This window comes from Oryctolagus cuniculus, chromosome 7, assembly GCF_051225735.1.
Source record: "Oryctolagus cuniculus isolate XC-2025 breed Fujian yellow rabbit chromosome 7, ASM5122573v1, whole genome shotgun sequence".
Taxonomy (NCBI): domain Eukaryota; kingdom Metazoa; phylum Chordata; class Mammalia; order Lagomorpha; family Leporidae; genus Oryctolagus; species Oryctolagus cuniculus.
In genome coordinates this window covers 139,932,766-139,959,600 of record NC_142873.1, presented here as the reverse complement: position 1 = coordinate 139,959,600, position 26,835 = coordinate 139,932,766, and the positions used below count along the sequence as shown (strand labels likewise).

Below are 26,835 nucleotides of genomic sequence, written 5' to 3'. Positions count from 1 at the left end.
ATTCATCCGTCAACACCTTGGCTTCTGTGTGTTCTGCTCTGGAAAATCTCCCGTCTTCCCAGACAGCTAACTGTTCCCTCCTCTGTGTTTCCACTGCTCTTTTGAAAAAGCCAGCTATAATGCTATTACCACTTTTACAACAATTCTGTCTCTCCCATTACTTCTTTGAGGACGAGAATCAATTTCTCTCATTCTGCTCTGCATCCCCAAGGACACAGCTGAGTGGCCAACATGTCCCTAGGGCTTCTTGTTGTGTGATAAAAGACATCAGGAACAACACAGCAAGTGCAATGTGCACTTCACTTGCAAAAATCAAATGGGTTCCCAGTGCTTTCCATGCGCAGTCATCTTCCCTTAATTTTGAAGAAACGCCTTTAGACTCACAAGGCAAACACTACTGCTCTAGCTCTTGCCTCCGTCGGTTTTTCATACCCACTGGCCACAGAAACATTCCCCTTACGCACACTAAAACTCCCAGGGCTAGCTCAATATTAGTGACCCATCTCCCAGGCTTCCATTTCTATTGTAGTGCAAGCTAAATTACACTGCGAGCCCGAAGCTGCCACCAGGCTCATTGAACTGGCGGAGGGGGAATAATTAAAAGACACTTCTGCAGCAGACCCAGGAGGGGGTGGCGGAGGAAGACGAATGCAAGCCTTGCTTCCTAAGAAATGTGCTGGCGACACACAGAAAACAGTCGCTTCCTCTGTTCCCAACAGCCCCGATCCAGGTGTCCGACAGTGGCCTCTCCCCCTGGACGCCGGGTCATCACCCGGCACGGAAAACCAGCGGCCAGCGCCTTTCTCGGGCATCCTTCGGTCTCCAACCTTGCGGCCTGCTTTTCCTTCGGGGAACTGTGGTCTCCCGGCAGCGCCGGCGGCCACCCAGGTCCCTGTGCCGGTGCCCCCCTCCCAGATCCCCGCACCAATCTCGCCCGCGTCCCACAGGGGGCCCCCCAAGCTAGACCGACTCCGGGTCAAAAGTGCCTGCGGCTGGGCTGTCAGGCGGCCGCTAGGAGGGGGCGCCCGCGGTGCGGCCCGACCCTCGGGGCTCCCTGCACTGTGCGGGACCTGCGGAGGAGACAGCGAAGGCCGCTCGAGGCCACGGGCTGCGGGGCCAGGCCTCCGAGCCGCTCGGCTCGCCCCGCACGGCGCGCGCGAGTGCCGGGACTGGAGCCGACTCGCCGCCGTCTCCCGCAAGCCCCAGTCCCGGAGCTCGCTCCCCATAGCCCTCGTCGCGGCGGAGTCCCGGACGCAGCCCCTGGCCCGTCGGCCCCGGCGCACCACGGTCAGTCGGTCACCGGCCCCGGACCGCTCGCTCCCCGAGCGGGCCCCACGCCGTGGAGCCCGGGTCTGACCGCCCGCCGTCTGCTGCCGGTGCCCACGGCAATGCCCCGCCCCGCGCGGCCCGGCCACCGCGCCGCTGCCCGGCGGTGACAGCTGAGAGCCCAAAGGGTTAAGCCGGCAGCGCGGCGGCCGGTATCCCCCCGCGCGCGCCGCCGGTCCGCCGCAAGCCGGCCCCAGCGCGCACGCGCCCGCCCGTTACCTGCGGTCGCCTCCGCGCTCCTCCTCCACCTGGCCGCTCTCTCCCGGGGGCCGCCCCTCAGCCCGCCCCCTCGGCTCGGCGCCGCGCACCCTGCTGCCTACTCGGACGCGGCCCGGGGAGGAGGGGCGTGGGGGCGATTACCATATATTAGCATACCGGCGCGCGTCACGTGGTCGCCGCAGCCAATGGTCACCGCGGAAAGGCGGGGATTGGGCTGAACACGCCTCTGTACTGCTCCCGGCCTGAACCGGTGGCCATGGCAACGGCTGGGCGGGCGGGGGAGTGGGGGGGCGCTGCAGCCCCCGCGGCCTCCCGGGAGCTTCTGGGCTACCTGAGCTCTGAGCGCCGCGCTTTCCCAGTCCGGACCATGGAGGGGGGCCTGCATTGGGCCCAGCCGGAGAGAGACTCCGATTCGGCACAAGCCAACACTTCCGCAGAATACGGTTCTCGGGGTCGTCCTGTGCTGTGGGCACTGTGTCAACCCGCAGGACCGCAGGGGAAACGGAGGCACGTCTAGAGCCACACCACCTCGCCACAGGGCAGGAGTGGAGCTCCGAGCCCGTCTCCAGCGAGGGTCTCCCAGCATCACCTCACCATTCCAGGTAGTCCAAGCTGTCGAGAACACTCAGAATTTGTGTGGTGCGTTTTCTGTTTCTCACAGTGCGGGCAGCCATCAGAACCGCCGAGGGCACAGGGGACTCTCCCGGAGGTGCCGGGGCCTGCCTAGGTCACACAGCTTTTGTAAAGGGCTGTGCTCAGTTACTACGATTTGTATTTGCTCGAGTTCACTGCTTCAGACACTTTGAATACCATGTTTTGAATTTTGAGTTCAAAATTAAATGGCAGTTATTGCTGTGGCCACTTTACAGATTAGGAAACTGAGGCTGTGGGCCGTGAAGGGCATTGCCTAAGTTTGCCGTGGAGGGAAGTATGGGATTTAGGGTTGGTAGCTGGGTGGATCCAGCTCCAAAGCCACTGTCCTTGCGCCAGGTTCATTTAATTTAAGCTTGGCTTTTCGAACCCCCTCTGTCCTGGAAGCTTCTTTTCTCTCAAGACAGGACTGGGTTGTCTCTAACTCCTACAGTGAGTATGGTCTGTGACAGTGGACAGTGTATTAGGGCCACAGAAGCTAAACAGGAAGAGAAACTGGAGTCACCAGGTGGGGAGGGGTATTCAATTCTCCGTGCCTCTGTTTTTACCCCTGGGGATTCGATTGTTCACCTCAAGGCAGACAAATGTGAAAGCACAGCCCATCTACACGCAGACGGGCTTAGCTCAGTGGCTCTGCACCTTGAAGGTGCTGTGTAGGAGCTCCTGGACAGAGCCCGACACCACGAGCTGAACACACTTCGCGTCATAGGCATTTCAGGAGATTCTGGAAGGTCCTTGTGAGTGTCCGTACATTTCACCTTACCAGACTGAATGAAAAGCCAACGCACTCCTAAACCGGGACTGTTGGGTGCGTCAGAGCACAAATGGAGAGACAGAGCTCCTTGAGTGAAAACTCTGACTCACTGTGTGACCTTGGACAAGTTACTCAACCTCCCTGTTCCTCAGATTCCTCCCATGTGAGATGAGAAGCCAGTGAGTTAAGGTATAGAAAGCACTGAGCACAGGTAAACCCTCCTTGATCATTAGCTGTTGCCATTCCCGTTATAATCCCTGCAGCTGTCCCCTGAGCAGACAAGCCGACCGGACAGGATCGCTCAGGGCTCCCTCGCTGGCTTCAGGGTTTCAAAGCTGCCTCCCAGCCCTCGTGGTGCATGAACAGCCTGTTGTGCTGGTGAGTCTGGTTACAGCTCCGAATGACACTCTGTCGTCTGGGGACCATAAATAATTCCTGGGCTCAAAGGAGCTGGTTTCCCACACACGTCTCCTAGCACCAAATTACTGGAGTGGCTCCTTGCAGAAGGAGATCTTGCCGAACAGTGGAGCCATAAGTCAGGCTCCTTGAAACACTTTTATGAGCGCCTTAATGAGGGAGATGAGCTGTCATCAGGAACTTGCCCGTCCTTCCCGGCCACAGGAAATGAGCTCTTTGTGCTCAAAGGGTTTCCGAAGCGGAGGCGCAAAGAGGCTTCAGGAAGTGGGGTAGGGTTGAGAAGCTGGTGGCCCAGAGAATCCCAGGGCTAAACAGCCGCCATCCTGCCATTCACCCTAAAGGGTCAAATTACTCATGGCCTTATTGCAGCAATAGTGCCAAAGGGTGGCCTGTGCGTGGAGGTCCACTGTGTGTGCCCTCCAACAGCCAGCCCTACAGCATGGGACCGCGGTTAAGGCAGGCACAGGGACAAGGGGGCGGTGCTGCCTGCAGCACTCTGCGTGGGAGGTTAGACAACTCGCTTAACCCCTTTGCCTCTCCCTGTTCACATCTAGAGACAGAACTAGGACCAGTGTCCACGTAGTAGACTCTTGGGAGGATTCAGTGAGTTACTAACTCAGAGGGCTTAGCGCATCCTAGAGACAGCGCTGGGGACCTGTTTGCTAATTAAACAGAATAAATACGTTAAGTCCCATGCAAACAAGGTCCTTGCTCTAGAGACAACAGCAGCCTTCAGTAAAGTGCCCTGGGCCCTCTCCCAACCATGTGCTGCCCTCTGCTCGCCTGATGTTTATAAATGCTGCCCGGGACCAGCAAGAACCTGGGCTAACCCGGCCAAGTCATTTTACAGCAGCTGCTGTTTCATTACGGCGTTGTCCTCAGTGTTCAATCAGATAGTCTCTGCTGAGAAGTGACGGGGATCTGGGCTGGACAGAGGTCCTGTTTATCAAAATCACCTTCCTCTTCATTATCTGGCTGTTTCTGGTAAACACCTTTGCTCTCCCATAATGAGAACAGCTAATTTTTCAAGCACTTACCTTGGCTTTGTGCTATAAACTTCGAAGAGTTCGTGGGAAAATAGAATTAAAAGAGAAGTTTATTTTGGTACAAGATTTTTTTTTAATCCATGGGTAGTTTTTTCTTTTTTAAAAATATTTTATTTATTTGAGTGTTAGAGTTACAGAGAGAGGGAGAGGCAGAGAGAAAGATCTTCCATCCGTTGGTTCACTTCCCAGATGGCTGCAACAAGCCAGAGCTGGGAAGATCCGAAGCCAGGTGCCAGGAGTTTCTTTCAGGTCTCCCTCGTGGATCCAGGGGCCCAAGCACTTGGGCCATCCTCTACTGCTTTCTCAGGCCATCAGCAGAGAGCTGGATCAGAACAGGAGCAGCTGGGACTAGAACCAGCACCCACATGAGATGCCGGCGCCACAGGCAAAGGTTTAGCTCACTATGCCACAGCACCGGCCATGTAGTTTTTTCATAATATGCATTTTCTGTGAACTTTTTGAAACTTTGTGTATCATTTTATTTAACCCAGAGAGATGCAGTAACTTGTCCAAGATCATGGTGGAAGGCAGCTGGCAGAGCCAGGATTCCAGATAGGACTGATACTCAAGCCGGAGCTAATACCACACCAGGATACACACACGCCTTCCGGCTCGCAGAGCCCAGGGAACGTGTTGAATTTATTTAACATTCTTGTCCTATCCAGAGACACCCCCTTCAGTTACCCACCAGTGCCGTGCTGAGTAAGTACTCCATCTAAATCTACCGAATGAGCAAAGATAAATGACTGTGATGTCTTCTTTTAGTGACGAAGGCCCCTTTTCTCCTGGGCTGTCCCTGGTGGGAGGACAAGTAGCTGGCAGCCCTCCCCCCCACCCCATAACACCCTCTTCCCGCTAAGTGGTCGCGTGGGAGGGCTTCCTCCTTTCCTCATGGCGGGGGAGTCGGGCTTCTTGGGTTCTGAGAGCCACAACAGAGGCAGTGGTGACTCATCGTCGATGTCTGTTTGGCGAGGACGGCAGGGCCGCCGGAACTTCTTGGGGCTCTTTTCACACTGGCCTCCACAGGTGAGTTCATTTCCTAGGGCCTCTGTGTCCAAATACCACGTGCTGGGTGCCTTAAACTATCACAGACTTACTCTCACGTTTCAGGAGGCCAGCAGCCTGAAATCGAGGTGCTATCGGGGTTGGGTTCTTCTTCGGGGCTCCAAGGAAGAGTCTGGGGTTTTCCTGGCTCCAACTCGTAGTGTCTGCCGGCAGTGCTTGGTATTCCTTGGTTTGCCGGCCGGTGGGGTAGCTCCATCCTCTGCCTCCGTTGTCCCGGGGTATTCTCCCTGTGTGTCTGTGTCCAGATTTCTCTACTCTTTATAAGGACACTAGTCATTGGTTGAGGGTCCGCATTAATCCAGCGTGACTATCTAAACTTGATGATGTTTGTTAGGATCTCATTTCCAAATAAGGTCACGTTTGCAGGTATTGGGGGGTGGAACTTGAATGTATCTTTTTGGGGAACACAAGTCAACCACAACAATGTGTTCAGGGTAGAGGAGAGCAGAGGGGAGATGGAAAATGAAAGGAGGGGATGAAGGGAGAGGGGAGCAGTCCCCTGGCGGAAGAGAGCGGGAGCCAAAGTCCCACTTAAGTAGGGGACCGCCTTTTGTTTCTTGGCCAATTCCATTCTTCCCCAAAGAGATCTGCTCGAACGTTTGCAAGATCAGAGCTGGAAGGGACTTTGCAGATGGGTTCCTTCACTCAATAATGTGTGTCCAGCTGTCCATGAGGGACAGGGCATTTGGAGAGACAAGACATGGACTGAAGAAGCTGTGGCCCTGAGACTGGGTGGGAGGCGTCTAACATCACGCATCAAGTTCTAGTCCAGCCAAGCACAGCCAGGGGCATCAGGAACCCCACTCAGGGGCCCCCTGGGTGACTGCTCAGAAGGCCACCCTGTCCCTGGGCCTGACCCTCTGGTACATTCCCAGATCTAAGTTGTCAAAAGTTGTTTGTGTCTTAGGCTCATTAAATCCAGCTTCCCAAGCTTCCGTGAGCCGGGCCCATGTTGGAGGGTCTTTGGGTCTCTCCAAAAGTATATCTAGTCACCTGTCTTCTGTTTGGTCCAATTAATTGCCTGATATTTGAAACATCATCTCTGGATGGAACAGAAAAATTGGACAGAGATAATGTCTTATTCATTTTTCTTCTGCCTGTGGTGCTAATACAGAAACCATCATGAACTTGGCTCTCAATAACCATTTGTTCAATGAATGAGAGAACATTGCTCCAATTAGTACCAAGGGCTATTTATATCTTAGTGTCCTACATCCCATGCTCAGTGACAGTACCGAGCTGGTTTAAGATCCCTGAATTCCCCTCTCAAAGTCATAGTTGCTTTAGCATGAAATGCCACTTGTCACTATCAGAAGAGAAGAGGCTTTGATCGCAATATTGGTGGCTGATAGGAATATTGTCCCCCCCCATCCTGTCACGATGTGAGCTATCAGCCTAGAGCAGTGAGCCTGAAAACTGGGCAGGCTGGGGTCAGAGATGGGGTCAGCCCAGCAGGAGTTGTCAGATCAGAGCAGGGGTGAGGAGGAGGTCAGATGGGAGATCAAAGTCCAGGAACTAGGGCAGGTACCCTCTGTGCGGACTCTGGGGAAGCTAGCTCCTGGGTAGGTCCTTGGAGCAGGCCAGGCCTTCTGCCCGAAGGTCCCCAGACTATTCTTTGTCATCCATCTGGGTTTGAGGTCCCCTTTCACAAAGAGGATACAATCAGTCAACGCTATTCAGCAGGCCTTGTGTTCACATAATCAGATAAACTTCAAAATCCTGGAAACAACCTTATTTGTTCCAGCCACACGGCCCTGGGCTTACTGCTAATGTTTAGATTTGCACTTGGAGTCCTGGTCCTGGCTCTACAGCAGAATTAGCCGACAATCCATTAAAGTACCCATCCTCAGGTCCCACCACAGAGATCCCGGCTCCCCAGGTCTGGGGCGGGCTGCTGACATCCTGAGAGGCGGTGTGACCGCGGTGGTTGCATGTGGAGACTCGAGGGACAGGCAGTGTAGTCTTCTAATTGTTCTGGCACCAACCCGAGACTGATGTCTGTTAGGCACAGTGACCTTCATTTTGTGACCCTGAAATGAAGCAAAACAGAACACAGGAGTCATCTGGACCGGGGGCTCCACTTTCTGGTAGAGTGACATCGCACAGAGCCCACGCAGAGGCTACCTTCCATCCATCATCGCCTGTCCAGTATCCCTGTTCTAGGATTCTCCTAGAACCTCCCGCACCTACAGGGCTGGGAGAAGAACGGCCAAACACCCCTGAGATTCTGCCCTTCACCCCAGACCACAGATAACTGGCCAGGGTGAGCACCTGACCCAAGCTGAGCCAATCATATCCCATCTCCAGCTGCCTGAAGCCTCTCCCCCAGGCCTTGGATGTTCTCTTGAATGGAGGGGATATAAACATGGGAGCTGCTAGCAGTGGCCATTTCCCACCATGCAAACCAGGGGGAAAAAGGGTCACTCCAGGCTGCAGTGAGAAGGTAAAACTACCTCCAGCACTTGGCTCTCCCAGGGTGCTAAGGCTCCCGCTGCTTCCCTAGCCCAGGGGCCCCGCACCGTCTCCAGCCTCTGATCCCACAACACATCCTTTTTCATCACAGTAATCCTTCCAAGTGTTCAAGGCAGATGCAGCTGGCATTCTCTGTTTTTATTTGGTGCCAGGCAGTCAGGCTTCACCCCCGAGAAAAAGCAAAGTCGGGGTCTCGGTGTGGAGTCTTGAGACCAAAAAGCCCTAGCCCAGCTCCAGAGCCTCTGCCCCTGCTTTGAATGAGTTTCTGCATCAGGGAACTTCAAGGGCTCAGAGAGCAGAAGAGACCTGGCTTTTGTACACCAGTTGGGTGCTGGGCCAGGCGTTCATGGGAGGGACCCCTGTTTCTGACTTTGCTTGGCTAAAGAGGTTTCTCTAGACAGCCACCTGTCGCACCCATGGGTGCCGTTCTCTTCCTTCATGTTGATAATTGCTCAGGGACTGACACCTGGAGTCCCCCCTCCACCTCCCCTTGGTGATTAGGACTCATCTGTCTCTCTTGCAGCAGGAAGGTGAGGTGCAGCGGTTTCTGTCCTAGTATGGCTTCCTTTAGGCCTGCCTCTCCTGGCATGCCATGGGGCTGACTGGCGTGACCTCCTCCAGTGCCTCTTCTGCTCAGCTGTGTGTGCATCCATTCCTCTGCTTGATAGACAGGGCTCACTTTGAACTGGTTTGCTCCAGGACAGCCTCAAGTGCTGCTAATTTAGTGAACTGTTTTCCCGTGATCGCTGTTTAAGCCCCGATAGTGCCCTCTCCCCATGCTCCCTGACACCCCCAGCTTCTCCCCCATGATCCGTCAGACCTCGAAGGCTTCTATTGCCTTTTCATTCCTATAACAAAATGCCTGAACCAGTCTAACTTTACAAAGAGGTTTATTTTGGCTTATACTTCTGGAGGTGCCAGGTCTCAAGGCTTGATCTGGTGATAGCCTTCTTGTCGGCAGGGTCCAGCACAGAGCATCACACAGCAAGAGAGAGGGAGTGTGAGCCTCTGTCTATACCTACCCTCTTTTTTATTTTTTTTAAACAGATGTTTTTCAAAAGAGGAAAACCAAATGGCAACAGACACATGAAAAAATGCTCAGGATCACTAGCCGTCAGAGAAATGTAAATCAAAACCACAATGAGGTTTCACCTCACCCCAGTTAGAAAGGTATTCATACAGAAATCAACAAAAAATAAATGCTGGCGAGGATGTGGGGAAAAAGGTACCTTAATCCATTGTTGGTGGGAATGTAAACTGGCAAAGCCACTATGGAAGACAGTATGGAGATACCTCAGAAATATGAATATAGACCTACCAATGACCCAGCCCTCCCACTTCTGGAAATTTACTTAAGGGAAATGAAATCAGTGAATAAAAGCGTTATCTACACTCCCATGTTTATTGCAGCTCAATTCACAATAGCTAAAACATGGAATCAACCTAAATGTCCATCAACTGAAGACTGGATAAAGAAATTACAGGATATGCACTCTTTGGAGTACTACACAGTAGTTACAAAAAATGAAATCTGGTCATTTGCAACAAAATGGATGTATCTGGAAAACATCCTACTTAGTGAAATAAGCCAGTCCCAAAGGGACAAATACCATATGTTCTCCCTGATCTGTGATAACTAATAGAGCACCTAAAAGGAAATCTGTAGAAGTGAAATTGACACTTCAAGAAGCAATGACTTGAACAGCCCTTGTCTTGACTGTCAAGGAAAAGCTTTTTTTCCCTTCTATTTGTTGAACTCTTTACTTAATATAGAGTTAATAATATGTGTATAAAGTCAATTGAATATAGAGCTCAGTAAAGAATAAGAATGGAATAAGAGAGGGAGCAGGAAATTTATAACTGTCAAGCTGTATAGTTTTGCATTATTCCTATGGACTTAACTTCTAAGTGTATAGTTTAAAAACTTGCCATGGGACCCCAAATCCCATTAAGCTGAGTGGTAAAAATGGTATCTTAAGTGTTAAAGTGGTCATATTAAGTGTTAAAGTGATCATATAAACAGGAACAAGTATCTGATAATAATAATGGATATAATTTAAAAAAGAGAGAATGTTCCAACATGGGAAGCAGTCCACACAGTAGACTCATAGAATGACAATTGCTTTAAGTAACACTCTGACCTCAGAATCAGCCCGTAAGGCTTCTTGGTTTGGCTGAAAAGCCCATGACAGTATTTCAGTCATGGAAAGCCAAGACATTGTGGCAAAAAAATGTTCTACATAAAGGATCTCTGTGAGTGAGACCCCAGTGGAAAGAAGGGGCCATCAAAGAAGGGTGTACTTTTCTCTGAAGGGAAGAGAGAACTTCCACTATGTTTGTATCCCTGTCTAAATATTGACAGAGTTCATGGATTCAGAAGGCTTCCATAGCCTAGGCTGTGCATGTCAAGAGCCTCATGTGGTCACTGACATCATGCATAAGAGTGTTAATTGTTAATTTAACAACAGAAGTCACTGTGCACTAACTCCCCATGCAGGACCTCTATCCTCAGCGAGTTGTATTATGAGAGTTAACTGTAAAACTTGTTCTCAAAGAGTTTTGTGTGTGTGTGTGCAAATTTCTGAAATCTTTATTTAGTATAGAGTTGGTCTTCTGTGTATAAAGTTAATTGAAAATGAATCTTCATGGAAAGTGGGACTGGGAATGGGAGAGGGAGGGGGGGTAGGAGTGTGGGTAGGAGGGCGGGTATGGTGGGAAGAATCATTATATTCCTAAAGTTGTACTTACAAAATTTGTATTCCTTAAATAAAAGGTTTCTATGGAAAAAACATTTATTTATTCATTTGAGAGGTAGAGTTATAGACAGAGAGAGGGAGAGACAGAGAGAGAGGGAGAGACAGAGAGAGAGGCCTGCCATCCATTGGTTTATTCCCCAAATGACTGCAACAGCCGGAGCTGGGCAGATACGAAGCCAGGAATCAGGAGCTTCTTCCAGATCTCCCACACGGGTGCAGGGGCCCAAGCACTTGCACCATCTTCCACTGCCTTCCCAGGCCATAGCAGAAAGCTGGATTGGAAGAGGAGAAGCTGGGACTGGAACCAGAGCCCCTGTGTGGAGATTTAACCTACTACACCACAGCGCAGTCCTCTTAAAGCCACAAGGAATCAATCGTGGGGGCTCCACCTCAGTGGCCTAATCCAGCTGAATCACTTCCCAAAGGATCCACCTCTAAACACCATAATGGATCAAGTTTCCACGCTCCTAGGACAATTCGTGTAAGACTTTGGGGACTCAACTTCTGAGTTTTGAGGAAACAGTGTTCAAACCATAGCAGGACCAGTCGCTGGCACAGCACAGAACGCTGGCTGGAACATTTGACTGGTTTTCCTGTTCATTCCTGCCCCTGCCTTACTCTTCAGATATTTAAACATCCTCCTTGCTTACAGGTGAGGTTTAGAGAAGCTAACTAACTTAAGTGTTAATATTTTGGAAGTTTATTTATTTATTTGAAAGGAAGAGAGAAAAGGGGAGAGAGACAATCTTCTGCTCACTAGTTCACTCTCCAAATGCCTGTAACAGCTGGGACTGGGACAGACAGAAGCCAGGAGCCTGGGACTCAATCTGGGTCTCCCATGTGGGTGGCAGGGACCCAAGTACTGGCCCCTGCACCCATGGTGTGCATTAGCAGAAAGCTGGATTGGAAGCAGAGGCAGTACATGAACCTGGGTACTATGATATGGGTGCAGTGTCCCCAGCGGTGGCTTAATTTACGGCACCTGATTGATTCTTCTGGCTGGCAATTCATTCATTCAGTTGGCAAATTTTTATTGAGTAGCAGCTTTGTGCCAGGCCTGGGCTAAGCACCAAGAATGCAATGCTGAACAAAACTAGCGTGAAGAGTCCAGATTGGTGCACAGACATGAAAAATCATATATGTATGTATGTATATGGTGTCAAACTCTGATTGGTGCTGCAGAGAGAAAGACAAGGGTGCCAAGAAAGAGAATCATGCAGATTTATTTTAGATGGGGAGCCTCTGAAGACTTTTGGAATTAACCAGATAATGAAAGGAAGAATTTTTTTTTATGGGGGGGGGGGTGCGGGGACTGCATGTTTGAAGAATACCACGTTAGGTGACCTTGCCCAAGGTTACCCAGCTGGCATGGGACAGGGCTGGGTTCTGGGCACAGGCTCCCTGACTCTGAAGTCCGTGTTCTTTCTTTCCTCCAGGTTTTGCCCCTGCCCATTCAGCCGTCCTTCCTAGATCCCTGGGTGTGGGCCTCAGATATTCTCCAAATCACTGCTGTTTGGTCTATACCATAAAAAAAATGCTATCCTGGTAATATGGGCACAGCTGTGCCTTATGGAGAGGCCTCCTGCCTCCTCAAAGAGTCTGTCTTTCCCTAAACAGAGCCACCTGAGCTCAAGAATGTAAAGGAATATTAGAAAATCTACCTGAGGAGTCTCCCACCGCAGTACAGTGAGGAAAGGAGCTCCCACTCCCGGGCTGCACACAGTGCCCACGGCTCCTCTGAAGTCACGTTCCTCACGACCCCATCCTGCAGCTGCAGTCCTGGGCACAGCCAAGGAGCCCAGGGCAGGGAACCTGAAGGCAAGGGAGAGAGGAGAACAGAGGCGCTGCCCTTGTGAACATGTGTCACAGGGTGTGCTTGCACGGCAGAGAGCGAGGAGTCCCGTCAGCAGTGGGGAGAGGAGGCAGCAGAGGCACCAGGAAGACCCAGCCTGACGGGGGGGGGGGGGGACACGGCTCACTGCCTCCCGACACCCATTGTCCTCAGTGAGGTCAGAGGTTTCCCGCTGGCTTTTGGTAGGTCTAGACTAAGGGACAGGCAGAGTCCAGATCTGTATCGTCTGCTGATTTCTGCAGCGCAAATGCTCCCACCAAAGTTGATTTCAAGTCATGTCAGTCAATGCAGAGCTGGGGAGAAAATGTGTTCAGTCGGCTCTCATGAGCCCACGGGAGCTGGTTTTGGGACACCACTGACTATCTCTTCCTTTTCCTTGTTCAGCTGATAGGAACTCCCCCTCTGACTTTTATCAAGGAATTTAGTCACCTGCTAGAAACTACATTTCCCAGCTTCCCTAGATGAGAAATGACCGTATACTCGTAAGAAAGATCTAGTCAATGGCCTGTGAATGGAAGTGATTTGGGAACTTCTCAATCAAATCCTTAAAAGGGTCACTGGTTGATTCTCTCTCTCTCTCTCTTGCTCTCTCTCTCTCTCTCTCTCTCTCCCCCTCTCCCTTTCCTACAGGCTGCAATGCAGTCATGGTGTAGATGAGGATAATACCACAGGGGATGGCAGGAGCAGTGGATTAGAAACAACCTGGGTCTTTGAGCCCTGCCCAGGAGCAGGGCTGCCCGACAAGCCTGGGCCACCTGCTCACCTCTGCACTAGTCTGTGAGGAAGAAGCCAACATGTACCTCATTGAAACCTTGAGTTTCGCCATCTGTTTATTAAGGCAGCCTCCCTTGAACACTCACACCTGCCCCAGAGCCACCTGGGACTGGGAGCATTTTTGGCTCTCTTTACCTCAAACTCTGCCCTCCATTTTTTTATGTCAAATGATTCTATTATAATCCAAAGATTATTTGTCAGCCTTTGGTGGGATGTGCCGCAGAAGTTGCCCCCAGATCTCAGTGGCTGACAACAACAAATTTCTTTCTCACTTATGTTCCCAGCAGTGGTCCCTTAAGCTTCTGCCCCATATGTCTTCACAGTCTAGGTCTAGGACTGAAGGAGCAGCCCCTGTGTCTGTCTGAAGACAGAGGACAAATGCAATGGTGAAACTTTGCAAAGTCTCTTAATGCTTCTGCTAGAGTGTGGCATGTGCCGTTTCTTTTCTTTTTTTTTTTTTTTTTTAAGATCATTTATTTGAAAGGCAGGAGAGAGAGAGAGAGAGAGCTTCCATTCACTTATTCACTTCCCAGATGGCTTCAACAGCCTGGGCTTGGCCAGGCTGAAGCCAGGAGCTAGGAATTTCTTCCAAGTCTCCCACGTGGGTGAGAGGTACCCATCTACTTGAGCCTTCACCTGCTGCCTCCCAGCATGCATATACACAGGAAGCTAGATCAGAAGCCGTGATGTGACAGAAATCCAGGCACTCCCGTATGGGATGCGGGAATCCCACCCAGTGGCTGAACCAGCTGCACAGTGATACCCGCCCCTGGCATGCATCATTTCTGTCCCTTCCACCGGCCCAGGTCATGCTGCAAGTCTCATTGCAGTGGCAGAGATGGGGAATCCTCTTCCTGAGAACCCAGTAAACTGATGGGAATAATAGGACCTCCCCCAAGAGCCCAAAGTGAACATGATGCATCATGGGAGGGAAGGTGCTACTATGATTGCCATTTTACAGATAAGAGCACTGAGGCTTAGAGATGGTAAAGGCCACACAGTCATATGGTCTTCTACTTGCTCTTAGAACGAGAACTTTCTGGGAATCTCACCTTGACTTGTCTGCTATAGACAATACAGTTGTTAACCAAACCTTGTCGATCGGGAATACCCTTTGCCTTCTGTAGTCTATTTTTGGAAGCCAAACTCAGGAGTCAGTGGAAAGCTCACTTAGGCTTAGCTTGTAGAAAGAAAAAGGCACCTGCAGGCCAGGAAGGAAGGAGGTTGGGTTCTGATCCAGGGGCTCTGCCAACACATCCCTGTTCAGACTCAGAACGTCGCTCTCTGGATATCGGCTGTCTGCACACGGACAGGCCCGGGGCATGCAAACCTATTCTGGCTCCATCTCGGTCTGTTTTCTGTTGCTATAATGAAGTAGCTCAGACTAGGTCGTTTATATAGACCAGAAGTTCATTTGGCTGACGAGCATCTCAGGGCATGGGGCCAGCACCTGCTCGGCATCTGGTGAGGACCTTCAGGCTGCACCCTCACACGGCAGAGGACATCGCTTGGAGAGGCAGAGCAGGCCTGCCAGCTGGAGTCCCTGGGGATCCCGCCCTCATGACCTCATCTCGTCCTGATTGCCTCCCCAAAGCCCCACCCCCAAATACCATCAGCATATGAGTCTGAGGATTAAGTTCCCATTCTATGAACTTTGGGGAACAGGTTCAAACCATGGCAGGCTCTAAGAAGCTAATATCTAATTTCACTATTCCCAGAGGAACATGAGAAGCCCTGTTTTTTATTTAAAAGACAGTCTTGATAAATTGCTCCTGCCTGTTCATTTGTGCAGTCACTCAACCATTCAGTCAGGAGTGGACGGTGCGACCTTTGTCCCCGGTCTGCTCCAGGCACTGGGGGTGCAAGGATGAGTCACATCCAGGCTTTTGCTTCCAGGAGTTCACAGCCCTTTGGAGGGGACAGATAGAGATAAGGATCATGGGAAGCCTATGTTGAACATCCTACATACAAGGCAGGGCGGTCAGAGCTGTAAGGAACGTGCACAGAGACACTGAATCTGACCCGGCTATGGTGCTAGCCAGGAGGAGGATAAGGAGAGAGGAGCAGGCAGAGGGGTGAAGATGCTGCCTTCAGGCTTGGAATTATGGGACATGCAGGAGGCGTTCTAGCAGGCCTGGGGATGGCTGAAACCGAAGCCAGAAGGAAGTGTAGGTTCAGGATGTAGATTGGAGGGGGCAGTGGTCATTTACAAACAGATGGTCACTGAAGCCACGAAGCACCCGAGATTGGGATTTTTCCATCCGTCCATTGCTTCTGGATGCTGGGTCAAGATCAGTGTCCTGAACTTCAGCTGCACAGGGTGGCCGCACACAGCAGTGCTTCCCAGAGAGGGCCCTGCCGGGGACTGACCTGAGCGGGGTGCAACAGCATCCGAGCTGGCCCTGAAGAAACAGCCCCAGTCGCGTTTTATGGCCTTGTCTGACTCTGGAACACGGAGAGAGGGCACCAGGTCATCCCCCAGGCAGCAGCGACATCAATCAGACAGCACTCTGCTTCCTGAGGCCCCAGCCAAGAAGCCAGGACCTACCCAGCCCTGACCGGGATCAATTACAGGCCACTGCTCTGCCTGCCGGAGTCGCTTCCCTGGGCTTGTGCGGGCCTGGCCCTGAGAAGCCCCTGCGGGGAGGCAGCTCCCACACAGTGTCTGTGACAAGGTGCAGAGCTTGAACCCGGACAGGGCAAAGCAGCCAGAGCTGTTCCCCCTGAGAGAAGAGGGTAAGAGTAATGGCAATGAAACAACAGCATCGGCTGTCGTTGACTGCAGAGGGCCAGATGCCAGGCCCTTTGCTTCCCTGACTTAATCCTAACCTCACGGTGGCCTTTTGATCGAGGTTCTGCTGAGACTCAGCGAGGCCCAGTGGCTCGCCCTGGGGCCACCCACTTAGGAGGTAGTGGCAGTCCAAGTTCCAATCCAGGTCTGTCTGCCTCCAGAGGCTGGGTTTAAAAACTGGCTGACAGCACCTATCTGGGGGAGTCAAATAGGTTTGGATTCAAATGCTGGCTTTAGCTACTTCCAATGATCTGAAGCAAGCGCTGAACTTTGGAAACCTCAGTTTCCTTATCTGCAAAGTGGGGAAAACAGAACCTACCTTGGGACATGGCTATGAAGACTGAGAATAATAAATGGGGCGGGCGTGTGGCTCAGTGGTTAAGCCACTGCTTGGGATGCCTGCCTCTCAGATCGAAGTGCCTGGTTTGAATGCCAGCTCCTCCGCTTCTGTTCCATCTTCTTGCTGTTGCTCACCCTGGCAAGCAGCAGATGATGGCTCAGGTTCTTGAGTCCCTGATGGAGTTCTGGGCTCCTGACTTTGGCCTGGCCTAGCCCTGGTTACTGTGGGCAGTTGGATTAAAAAAAAAAAATCAGTGGATGAAGATCTCTCTGTCTCTCAAATAAAGTAGAAATAAATTAAAAATGTAAAAGGATGGGGCCGGTGCTGTGGCGCAGCAGGTTGGTGCCCTGACCTGAAGTGCCTGCATCCCATATGGGCACCGGTTCTAGTCCCGGCTGCTCCTCTTCCTATCCAGCTCTCTGCTATGGTCTTGGAAAGCAGTAGAAGATGGCCCAGGTCCTTGGGCCCCTGCACCTGCGTGGGAGACCTAGAAGAAGCTCCTGGCTCCTGGCTTCGGATCAGTGCAGTTCCGGCCATTGTGGCCATCTGGGGAGTGAACTGTCAGATGGAGGACCTCTCTCTCTCTCTCTCTCTCTCTCTCTCTCTCTCTCTCTCTGCCTCTCCTCACTATGTAACTCTGACTTTCAAATAAATAAATAAATCTTAAAAAATGTAAAAGGATGATATTAATAAAATATAACACATAAGAGGCAGTGTTATCACCCTCCTCTGTCCCCTCCTCACTGCCACGTACCCTTGCTTTCCAAAAAGCCAGCATCAGTGAGGCAGGTGATTTGCTGTGGCTGCAAGTGAAGGGAAAGGAAAAGTAACTGAGAATTGAGGGCAAAAAGCAAGCAGAGGCTGGGTCACGAAAGGTTGCTTTGTAAACCATGATGAGGACTCTGGGCTTGATCCTGAGGTCAGGTGCAGCACTGAAGAATTGTAAACAGGTAGAGGAGTAATGTGGTTGATTCTGCTTCTCAGAGAGAAGGCCGTTCGTCGATGTCTAGGACACAGTAGGTGTTCAACAACTATTCATTGACCAGATTTGCCCGCAGCTGCTGCTTCTCCCAGGTTTCCTTGTTTATGAAGATCAGGTATACAGTCTTGCTAGCCCAGGGATGGCTGTGGATGCTATCATGCTATCTACGAGAGCCAAGAACACAGATAATCCTGGGTCCAAGGAGGCTTCAGGTGCTTTGCGAACAGGATGCATGGGTTGCACAGACACAGTGTGTCTGCAGTCACATCCTGCTTCTTCCCTACCCATGGGCCTCTCTATTCTTAGTTTTAGTTTCCCTAGCACTTTGGTTGCATGAGGTCCTTGAGTTTTCACTGGCTCCCTCTACATGATGAACTTGCAGTCATGGGTTTTTTAAAAATTAATTTATTTGAAAGGAAGAACTTCAGGAGAGAGAAAGATCCTCCATCTGATGGTTCACTCCCCAGGTGGCTGCGAAGGCCAGGGACTGGATCAGGCTGAAGTCAGAAGTCTGGAACGCCATCAGACTCTCCCACATGGGTAGCAGGGGCCCAAGTACTTTGGTCATCTTCTATTGCCTTCCCAGGTGCATTAGCAGGGAGCTGGATGGGAAGTGGAGCAGCCGGGACTCGAACCGATGTTCATATGAGATGCCAGCATCATAATTGGTGACTTAATCCACTGTGCCACAATGCTGACCCCTGTCTTGGGTTCTTTTGAGTGTTTAGGCTCATGATTTGTCTTTTTAGTTCAGAATCTATGAGAGAATCAAATGGGCCTAAGCTCACCTGTTCATGCAGTGTGGATCTTAGTGAGAGAGGCATTCATACCTGATTAAAATCAGTATTCTATGAGCAAAAAAATGGAGAGGGATAGTTTCTGGGAAGGCGATCAGTAGTGACCACTATAGTGACCACAAGTCGTTATGCAATCTCCGACCGTGATAAATGCTTGAAGAGGTAGAGGATGCTACAGGGGGACATCATTGAAACAGTGTGGGGAGGGGAGGCTTCAAAAGGACTGTGAGTGTCTGCTCTGAGACGATGTTGTACTGCTTAGTGCAGGCTACGCTGCCACAACCAAAGTCCCCAAATACAGCAGCCTAAACGAGAGATGTCTACCTTCCTCATGTGAATAGTTCAGAGATGAGTAGTCCATCTACTCAGGGTGGGCAGGGCTGGCTGTGTTCCAGGGGGTGGGCTGGGACCCAGGTTGGGGAGGCGATGCCATTCATGTAAAGCTCCTATTTCTGGGTGCAGGGCAACAAGGGTGCCCACATCCTAGTGGCAAGAACTCACAGAGCCACATCTCACTGCAGGGGCGGACTGGAGGGTCCAATCCAGAGCGGCATCCAGGCCGTCCGTCAGAGCCCCGGGGGGTATAGCAAAGGAAGAGGGAAGAGAGCCCCTGAAAGCTATCCCCAGTCTCCGCTGTGGGCACCCTGCCCTTGAACAGGAGGTGAAAGACCAACGGCACAATAAGTAGGTAAACGCAGTAGGGGAGCCTAGGAAGAAAGGGACTTGGCATGGGAGACATTTCTGCGGCCCCCGAGGCAGGAGCTCACGGGCACTGGGTTCAGCACGAGAAGTGGGGATGGAGCTAGCAGTACAGGCAATGCTTTGGAGTAACAGGGAGAAGAGGAGAGAGGCAGAAATAGACAAATCGAGAACAAAAAAAAAAAAAAAAAAGGAGGGCTTTTTTAAGAAGTTGGGAGAGCTTTGAGAACGTCTTCAGGCAGAGGAAACCTCAGCAGAGAATTTGCAGATGTGGGAAACAGGCAGCTGTCAGTGCAGACAGGAGGGGATCAAGGACGCAGAGAGCAGCCTGGAGCAGAGACCTTTCTCCTGAGACAAGAGGAAGGCAGCGGGGTGGGTGGGGGGCATGGGAGGCAGCACTTCCTGCCTGATAGCACCGCTCTCCGAGTGAACCAGAGAGAGGGGATTCCTGGCAGAGAATAAGCAGGTGGTTGAGCAAGGAGTGAAGGAATCTGTGCACCCATGAATAGATTCACATGACTTTGACTCACGTATCCAAAGTCCACCAAAGCAGCTCAGTCTAGTTTAGAGACAAAGTAGGAGGTGGCTTGTAGATCCAGAGGCAGGGAGGGCCTGGGGGCTTCAGAGAGAACCCGGATCCAAGGATGTGGACGGCTCCATTCTCTCACTGTGCCGTGGTCCATAGCACAGGCGTGGGAGGTATGGAAGGAGTGAGAGGAGTCAGGAAATCTAGAACCTGGAAGGGGAATTGAGTTCCTGCTGGCTCAGGTTGGAGGTTGAAACACGAACTCTGGGTCTAAAATATATTGTGATTTAATGTGTATTTGTAAGTCGGTGACACACTGGGGGCCCCCTGAGTTAGGAATGCAACGGTGAAAACAGTAGGTGTGCTCCCAGTGGGTAATTTGAGAAAAGTTAAATTAAGTGTCTTTATAAAGGTGCTGGCAAGGTTTAGGGAAACCATAAGAGACAGTGACAGCAAAGCTCTTGTCATCCCGAGGTCTGAGAGGAAAGAGTGGTTGCCTGAGTTCAGGGGGTCTTCGTGGAGAGGCCCCCCAGCAGAGGCTGAGATCTGCAGCCTCACGCTGGGAGAGTCATGGGGACTAGGACCCTGTCTTTCTCCTACCCACCACTCTCCTGCTAGGGCTCCCATTGACTGAACCCAACATGAAGTCTGAGGGCAAGAGTCCTCACTGAGGCGGTTCCTAGAGGTCAATTTCCTGTGCCCAAAGCCGGGTGGGTGTGGCGGGGCAAGTGGAAGACTACGGGGGGCTCGTCCCGGGCTCTGCCTTACACACATGCATGATGGACTCAGCCCCGCTGAGTAGCTGACGACCACCGTGACACTAACAGGACAGCCGGAGGCCTCGCTTCTGCTGGCGGGAGGGAAATGTGCCCATCCTGATTTTTAAGGGAGCTCCGTGATCGCAGTTTAGGTGTGAACAGGTATGTTTGGCAAATCGGGAGAGAAGGGGGCAATTACAGAAGGCAAGTTACGGGCACCAACCATGAGGAAGAATCCATTTAGCTGGTGCCCAGCGCGGTAGGCAGAGCAGTGGCCTCCCACAAATGTCTGTGTTCCCATCCCTGAAGCCTGTGTATTTGCCGCCTTACACAGCAAAAGGAGCTTTGCAGAATGGGATTAAGTTAAGGATTTTTTTTTCTTTTAGATGATCTTGGATTATTCAGATGGGTCCAGTGTGTTCACAGCATTCTTACCAGAAGGAGGCAGACAAATCAGAGTCCAAGAAGGCAATGTGAGGACAGAAGTGGAGGAAACAGTGATGGGGGCCAAAAGCTAAGGCATGCAGGAGGCATCTAGAGGCTGGGAAAGCTAGGGATGCGTTCTCCCCTGGAAGTCATGCAGCAGGCTGACCCATTTTAGATTTTTGGCCTTCAGGGCTGCAAAATAATATATCATATTATCTTCAGCCACTCACTCGATTTGTGTGACTTTTGTTATGGCAGCAACCGGAACCTAATAGACTCAATTATGATTGTTTAAACTGAAAAGAAACAACAGAAAAATATATACGCAAGTAAAAAGAACCACTTTGGGAATGAGCCGAAGGACTGTAACCTAGGAAAGGGGCTATGGCAAAACACAGGTACCCCCAGAGAGGGAAGTGTGGGGGAAGCTTTGTTAGCAAAATGGGAGACATTCGTATACGCTGCTTGAATACACAGTCCAGTGGTCTTGGAGACCTGCGGCAGGAGTCGGTGGCAGCTCAATGGTGCAGCTGTCCTTGTTGGAAGGGCGTCTTGTTTGAATTGGTGCTGTCTTTAAGAGTGTTAGGGATAAATGTGGGGTAGGCATCTGACCTAGCAGTTAAGTTGTTGGTTAGGATATCCACCTGCTATATTGGAGGGCCTGGGCTTGATGCCCACCCCTGGCTTCCTGCTAATGCAGACCCTGGAAGGCAGTGGTGATGGCTTAAGAGGTTAGGTTCCTGCTACCCCTGTGGGAGACCCGAATGGAGTTCAGGCTTCTGGCTTTGCCTCACCATTGAAAGCATTTGAGGAGTCAACCAGCAGATAGACCCTCTCTCCCATCCCACCCCTATCTTGCTGTCCATCTTCTAAGAAATGAATAAAAAGTTTTTTTTTTTTTAAGTAGATGCGGATACAGAAGTCTGTCTGTACACACCTAGCATGCAAAGCATGGGGTTCACGAAGGACCTTTTTGAGCCAGTTCTGGTCTCAGAGGGGCAGAACACGAGCTCCTCTCCTCCATGCTCTGAACTTTTTAGCTCTTGTCAGACCCACTTCATCTTTGTATCAGTGATGTTCACCTTATAATTGTCTCTCTCTCTCTTTTTTTTTTTTTTTTTGACAGGCAGAGTGGATAGTGAGAGAGAGAGAGACAGAGAGAAAGGTCTTCCTTTGCCGTTGGTTCACCCTCCAATGGCCACCACGGCCGGCGCGCTGCGGCCGGCGCACCGCGCTGATCCGATGTCAGGAGCCAGGTGCTTCTCCTGGTCTCCCATGGGGTGCAGGGCCCAAGCACTTGGGCCATCCTCCACTGCACTCCCTGGCCACAGCAGAGAGCTGGGGCAGAATCCGGCGCCCCAACCGGGACTAAAACCCAGTGTGCCGGCGCTGCAAGGCGGAGGATTAGCCCAGTGAGCCGCGGTGCCGGCCATAATTGTCTCTTAAACACGTTAGGGACTGGTCAGTGGGAGCCGAATGGATGAAGGAGCCTGTGGTAAAGAATGAGACCCGATTCCGGCCTGAGAAGTGCAGGTGGTTTGTGGCTCTGGGTTCAGCATCTGTGTGTATCTGTATGTGTGCAGGGGAAGATAAAGGCAACTCTCTAAATAACATGCAAGCCCAGGACTTGCAGTCCCGCTGTGGTTCTCCACACGGGGAGCAGAGCCCAGTGGCGGGGGGTCAGTTCCTCTGCAAAGCCCAGGGTCAGGGGCACAGCACTGGTCTGAGAGGGGTGGCCGTGGCAGCCCAGCAGAACACCACGCAGCAAGCAGCACAATGCTAGCATCTGCCCAAGCTGAGCACTGGAGGGCGTCTAAGGCAGAGTGCAGGACCAGCCCCGGGCAGGGCCGGAACTCCTGCGGACACCAAGGGCATGGCGGCCTGGGGATGGCTCGGAGCCCCGCAGTTATCTGGGTCAGAGATGGGGAGGGACTGAGCTAGCAAAGGGGACGTACAGGTGCTACTGCAGCCTCATCACACGAACATAGCTCTGTGGCCTCCTGATCACTTCGGTAACACAAAGAGAAGGGATCTCTTATGGACTGATTTGTGACTCCCTAAAAAGACATGTTAGGGTCCCAGTGCTCAGCTCCTCAGAATATGACCTTCAAAGACAGGGTCTTGAGGAAGGCATTGAAGCAGCAGTTAAGACATCTGTGACCCACATTAGAGAACCTGCGGTTGATTCCTGGCTCCAGCTCCTAACTCCAGTTTCCTGGCAATGCAGATTCTCGGAGGCTGCAGTGATGGCTCAGGTGGCTGGGTCCCTGCTGCCCATGTGAGAAACCTGGATTGCGTTCTCGGCTCCTGCCTGTCTCCCAACCCCTGAGCACTGCAGGCATTTGGAGAGTGAACTAGTGGATGGGAATTCTCTATTTCTCTGCCTGTCAAGTAGATAAAAATGACATAAACAAAAACTTTTAAAAAGGTAGGGTCTTTTTGCAGAAGTAACAAGGTCACGAGGGCAGGTCCCCATCCAATATGACAAATGTCCTTACAAAAAGCAGAAATTTGTGCTCAGACAACACAAAGGAAAGACAGTGGAAAGAGACAGAGAGAAGTCGGCATCTGCCATCTAGGAGAGAGGCCCAAGGCAGAGGCTTCCTTCACAGCCCTGGAACGAATCAGCCCTGCTGATACCTCAACCTCACACTTTACGCCTCTGCAACCATAAGATAGTGCAACCATAAAGTAAGTGACCAGCGTTGTGTTCCTGTGTTACGGCAGCTCTAGCAAACTAATACAGAGCCATTGTCTCATCTTGCCTCCTCCATTCTGCATCATCTAGGGCCTCAGCTGCTGGCCTCTCTGTATGCATGAGTGTGTGTGTGAGTGCGTGTGTGTGTGAGTGCGTGTGTGTGTGTGTGTGTGTGTGTGAAGGGCTGGGGACCAATGGGTCAGCACCACTGTCACACCCAGCGGTGGATCAAGGGAGCAGGTACCATCCTGCCTCCTGGGCAGAGTGGTTGCCGGCGTCTGCAGATATCAACGGTGCCTGGCAGGAGCAGCTGTGGGAAATCAGGCTCAGAAGGCTGGAGAAGCCCCACGGAGGAGCGTGGGGAGTCCCTGGGGTCAGCAGCACAGCGGGGCTGCAGTGGGAACACACTCGTGTCGTGGCATGAGTGAGACGTGTCCTGTGAACCATAAACCCCGGGAGACAGTGCAGAGGAGGTTGCAGACGCTCGCTTGCTTACCGTCACCTTCACAAACACACGCAGATCCACCCTCTCCACCAGCAACTGCCGTTTCAGCAGCTGGCGGTGGCCGCTCCCCAGCTTCCTCTCCTGCATTCGGAGATGACGCTGCTCCAAGTCACGGTGCACTGTGTGGTCTCGGGAAGTGGTCCCCCAGCTGTTAAGGCTTTAGGGAAGTGGGAAGAAGCTCGCCCCACAGGGAGGCTTTGGGTGTTGCCTTAGATCAGCTTGGGTGAGGTGAGCCCCTGGGTGGAGCACCCTGGGACCCAGAGAGGGAAAGGTGGTTGAGACAAGGGAGGAAGTGGAGAGAAAGCAGAGACGTGGCTGGGTGCAGCATGTTGAAGTTCTGTGGGGTGGCAGCAAGGCGTGCACATGGGGACCTGATGGGAGGTGGGGCTTGCAAGCAGACAGGGGCCAGATTATGACAATGAGGTGTCCCATGGTGCTCCCTGGTGCTGGATGGAGTCCTGGCCTGGCCTGGGATGTCACCCTCCTCAGGAAGACCTGTGACTGCAGCCTCCGGCCGAGCAGCTTGGGATGCCTACTGGCTGATGAGCCATTCCTGTCGGTGACTTTCCAGTGTACAACACGCTTTCACAATTTCCAGTTACCTGTGGCTGCATAGCACACCAGCCCCAAACAACATTCACTGTGCTCACAGACCTACCATTTGGGCAGGCACATCCAGGCTCCATTCTGCCTTAGCTGGGGCATCTGGGACCCTCTGAAAGCTCTGTCACCCACAGTCCAGCAGTAGACACTGGGCCCTCTGCCGGGGCTATGATTGGAGCCCACATTTGGCCTCTCCCTGTGGCCTGGCCTTTTTTTACAACCTCGTGGCTAGGTTCCAAGGGTGAGTGTCCTCAGAGTGAGGGCCAGGTGGAAGTTTTCCCAATTTAACCTTGCAAGTCTGAGCCATTTCCTCTACAGGCTACTCATTAGCGGCCGCTCACTAAGGACTGCCACATGCAAATGCGACAGAATTAGATGCTGCTACCCTACTTGTGGGTCTGCTTCTCAGGAAGGAGAAATGAGAACCTCCATGAGACATCGTCGCCACACAAAGTCATGTATTTGCAGCAAATCTAGAGACTGTGGGAGATAAAATCTAAAGCCATTGGCCAGCGCCACGGCTCAATAGGCTAATCCTCTGCCTGCGGCGCCGGCACACCGGGTTCTAGTCCTGGTTGGGGTGCCGGATTCTGTCCCAGTTCCTCCTCTTCCAGTCCAGCTCTCTGCTGTGGCCCGGGAGTGCAGTGGAGGATGGCCCAAGTCCTTGGGCCCTGCACCCGAATGGGAGACCAGGGGAAGCACCTGGCTCCTGGCTTCAGATCAGCGTGGTGGGCTGGCTGCAGCGCGCTGGCTGTAGCGGCCACTTGGGGGGTGAACCAATGGAAAAGGAAGACCTTTCTCTCTCTCTCTCTCTCTCACTGTCCACTCTGCCTGTCAAAAAAAAAAAAAAAAATCTAAAGCTATGGCTCCCTGGGCAAAAGGAAGAGGGCATCTTCTATCTTAGGGGAGAAGAGTAGGCAAGAGGGGAAGTACTTGTCCTCACATGTCGGGGTGGGCACGGGCTCATGCAGGCACAGGTGAGAAACATGCTTAGACATATGCATGCCGTGTTCAGAAGGCTTAAGTGCCTCCTGGTGTGGAGACCTTACCATTCAAGCCAGGGAAAGGCGCACCCCCAGACATCGGTGCACACGCAGTTGCCCTGGCTGTGATCAGGACTGGTTCCAGCTAATTTCTCCCATCAGTTGAAGCCACCTGCTTGCTCTGGCGAAGTCATCTGTTTCTATTGTCTGGGCCTGAAAGACAATTTAATGCAATGTTCCTCTTCTGCCTAGCTACCTAAAGGGAGGAGCTCTTCAAACCCTTGTTAAGTGGATCACAATGCCACCTTTTGTCCGCAGAACTGTCAGAAAATGGTGGCTATGCTTTAACACCGCCGCCGTGCGGTAGGCCTGATAATATTCCAGAGAAACAGTGACTTGCCTAGATCACATAAGCACCAAGGTCGAACCCCAGCAGGACAACACACACACGAGTACATGCACAAACACACAGACACATACAGGCGCACATAGCAAGTGCCTCTGGTGCCTAGCCCTGTGTCACTGTGTAGATGATGGTCTTTTCAAGCTTAACACTTTGGGGCCGGTGCTGTGGCGTAGCAGGTAAAACTGCCACCTGCAGTGCCAGCATCCCATGTGGGTGCTGGTTCGAATCCTGGCTGCTCCACTTCCAATCCAACTCTCTGCTATGGCCTGGGAAAGCACTAGAAGATGGCCCAAGTCCTTGGGCCCTGCATCTGTGTGAAACACTCAGAAGACGCTCCTGGCTCCTGGCTTCGGATGGGCACAGCTCTACCAATTGGGGCCAGGTGAACCAGTGGATGGAAGACCTCTTTCTCTCTGCCTCTCCTTCTCTCTGTGTAACGCTTTCAAATAAATAAATCTTAAAAAAAAAAAAAACTTCAAAAGTTGGACTCCTAATTTTCCTAAACTGATTGTCCCATGGTCTTGAGATCATCTTTGATTTCTTCTCACATCCATATCAAATTCATCAGCCGATGTTGCCAGTTCTATCTTCAAAATGCATTCAGACCCTAACCATGTCCTTTTTGTTTTAACTTTCTACACATATTTACTTTATATTTGTTTTTATTTATTTTAAGTAGGCATGATTATAAACTCTCAGCTGAATGCTAATGGACTATTTATTTATTTATTTGACAGATAGAGCCAGACTGTGAGAGAGAGAGAGAGGTCTTCCTTTTTCCGTTGGTTCACCCCCCAAATGGCCGATACAGCTGGCGCTGTGCTGATCCGAAGCCAGGAGCCAGGTACTTTCTCCTGGTCTCCCATGCAGGTGCAGGGCCCAAGCACCTGGGCCATCCTTCACTTCCTTCCCGGGCCACAGCAGAGAGCTGGACTGGAAGAGGAGCAACCGGGACAGAACCTGGCACCCATATGGGATGCCGGTGCTGC

The 26,835-nt window shown here is 51.8% G+C and overlaps 1 protein-coding gene and 1 long non-coding RNA gene across 5 annotated transcripts in view; one reads left to right on the top strand and one right to left on the bottom strand.

The window, feature by feature from the left end:
- The window catches only part of PHC2 (polyhomeotic homolog 2), a 118,947-nt gene extending 117,288 nt beyond the window's left edge, over nucleotides 1-1,659 (bottom strand). For 3 of the 4 annotated variants that reach the window (XR_016210204.1, XM_017350218.4, XM_008273724.5), the window contains exon 1: nucleotides 1,546-1,659. The gene's annotated coding sequence lies outside the window, so the exon portion shown is untranslated. The remainder of the gene's footprint in view (nucleotides 1-1,545) is intronic. The other variant, XM_089299132.1, reaches the window with a different exon arrangement.
- A 170-nt stretch (nucleotides 1,660-1,829) lies between these two features.
- The window catches only part of LOC149125759 (uncharacterized), a 33,899-nt gene continuing 8,893 nt past the window's right edge, over nucleotides 1,830-26,835 (top strand). Inside the window, exon 1 of the long non-coding RNA XR_016210202.1 lies at nucleotides 1,830-2,147. This is a non-coding gene — a long non-coding RNA (uncharacterized LOC149125759). The remainder of the gene's footprint in view (nucleotides 2,148-26,835) is intronic.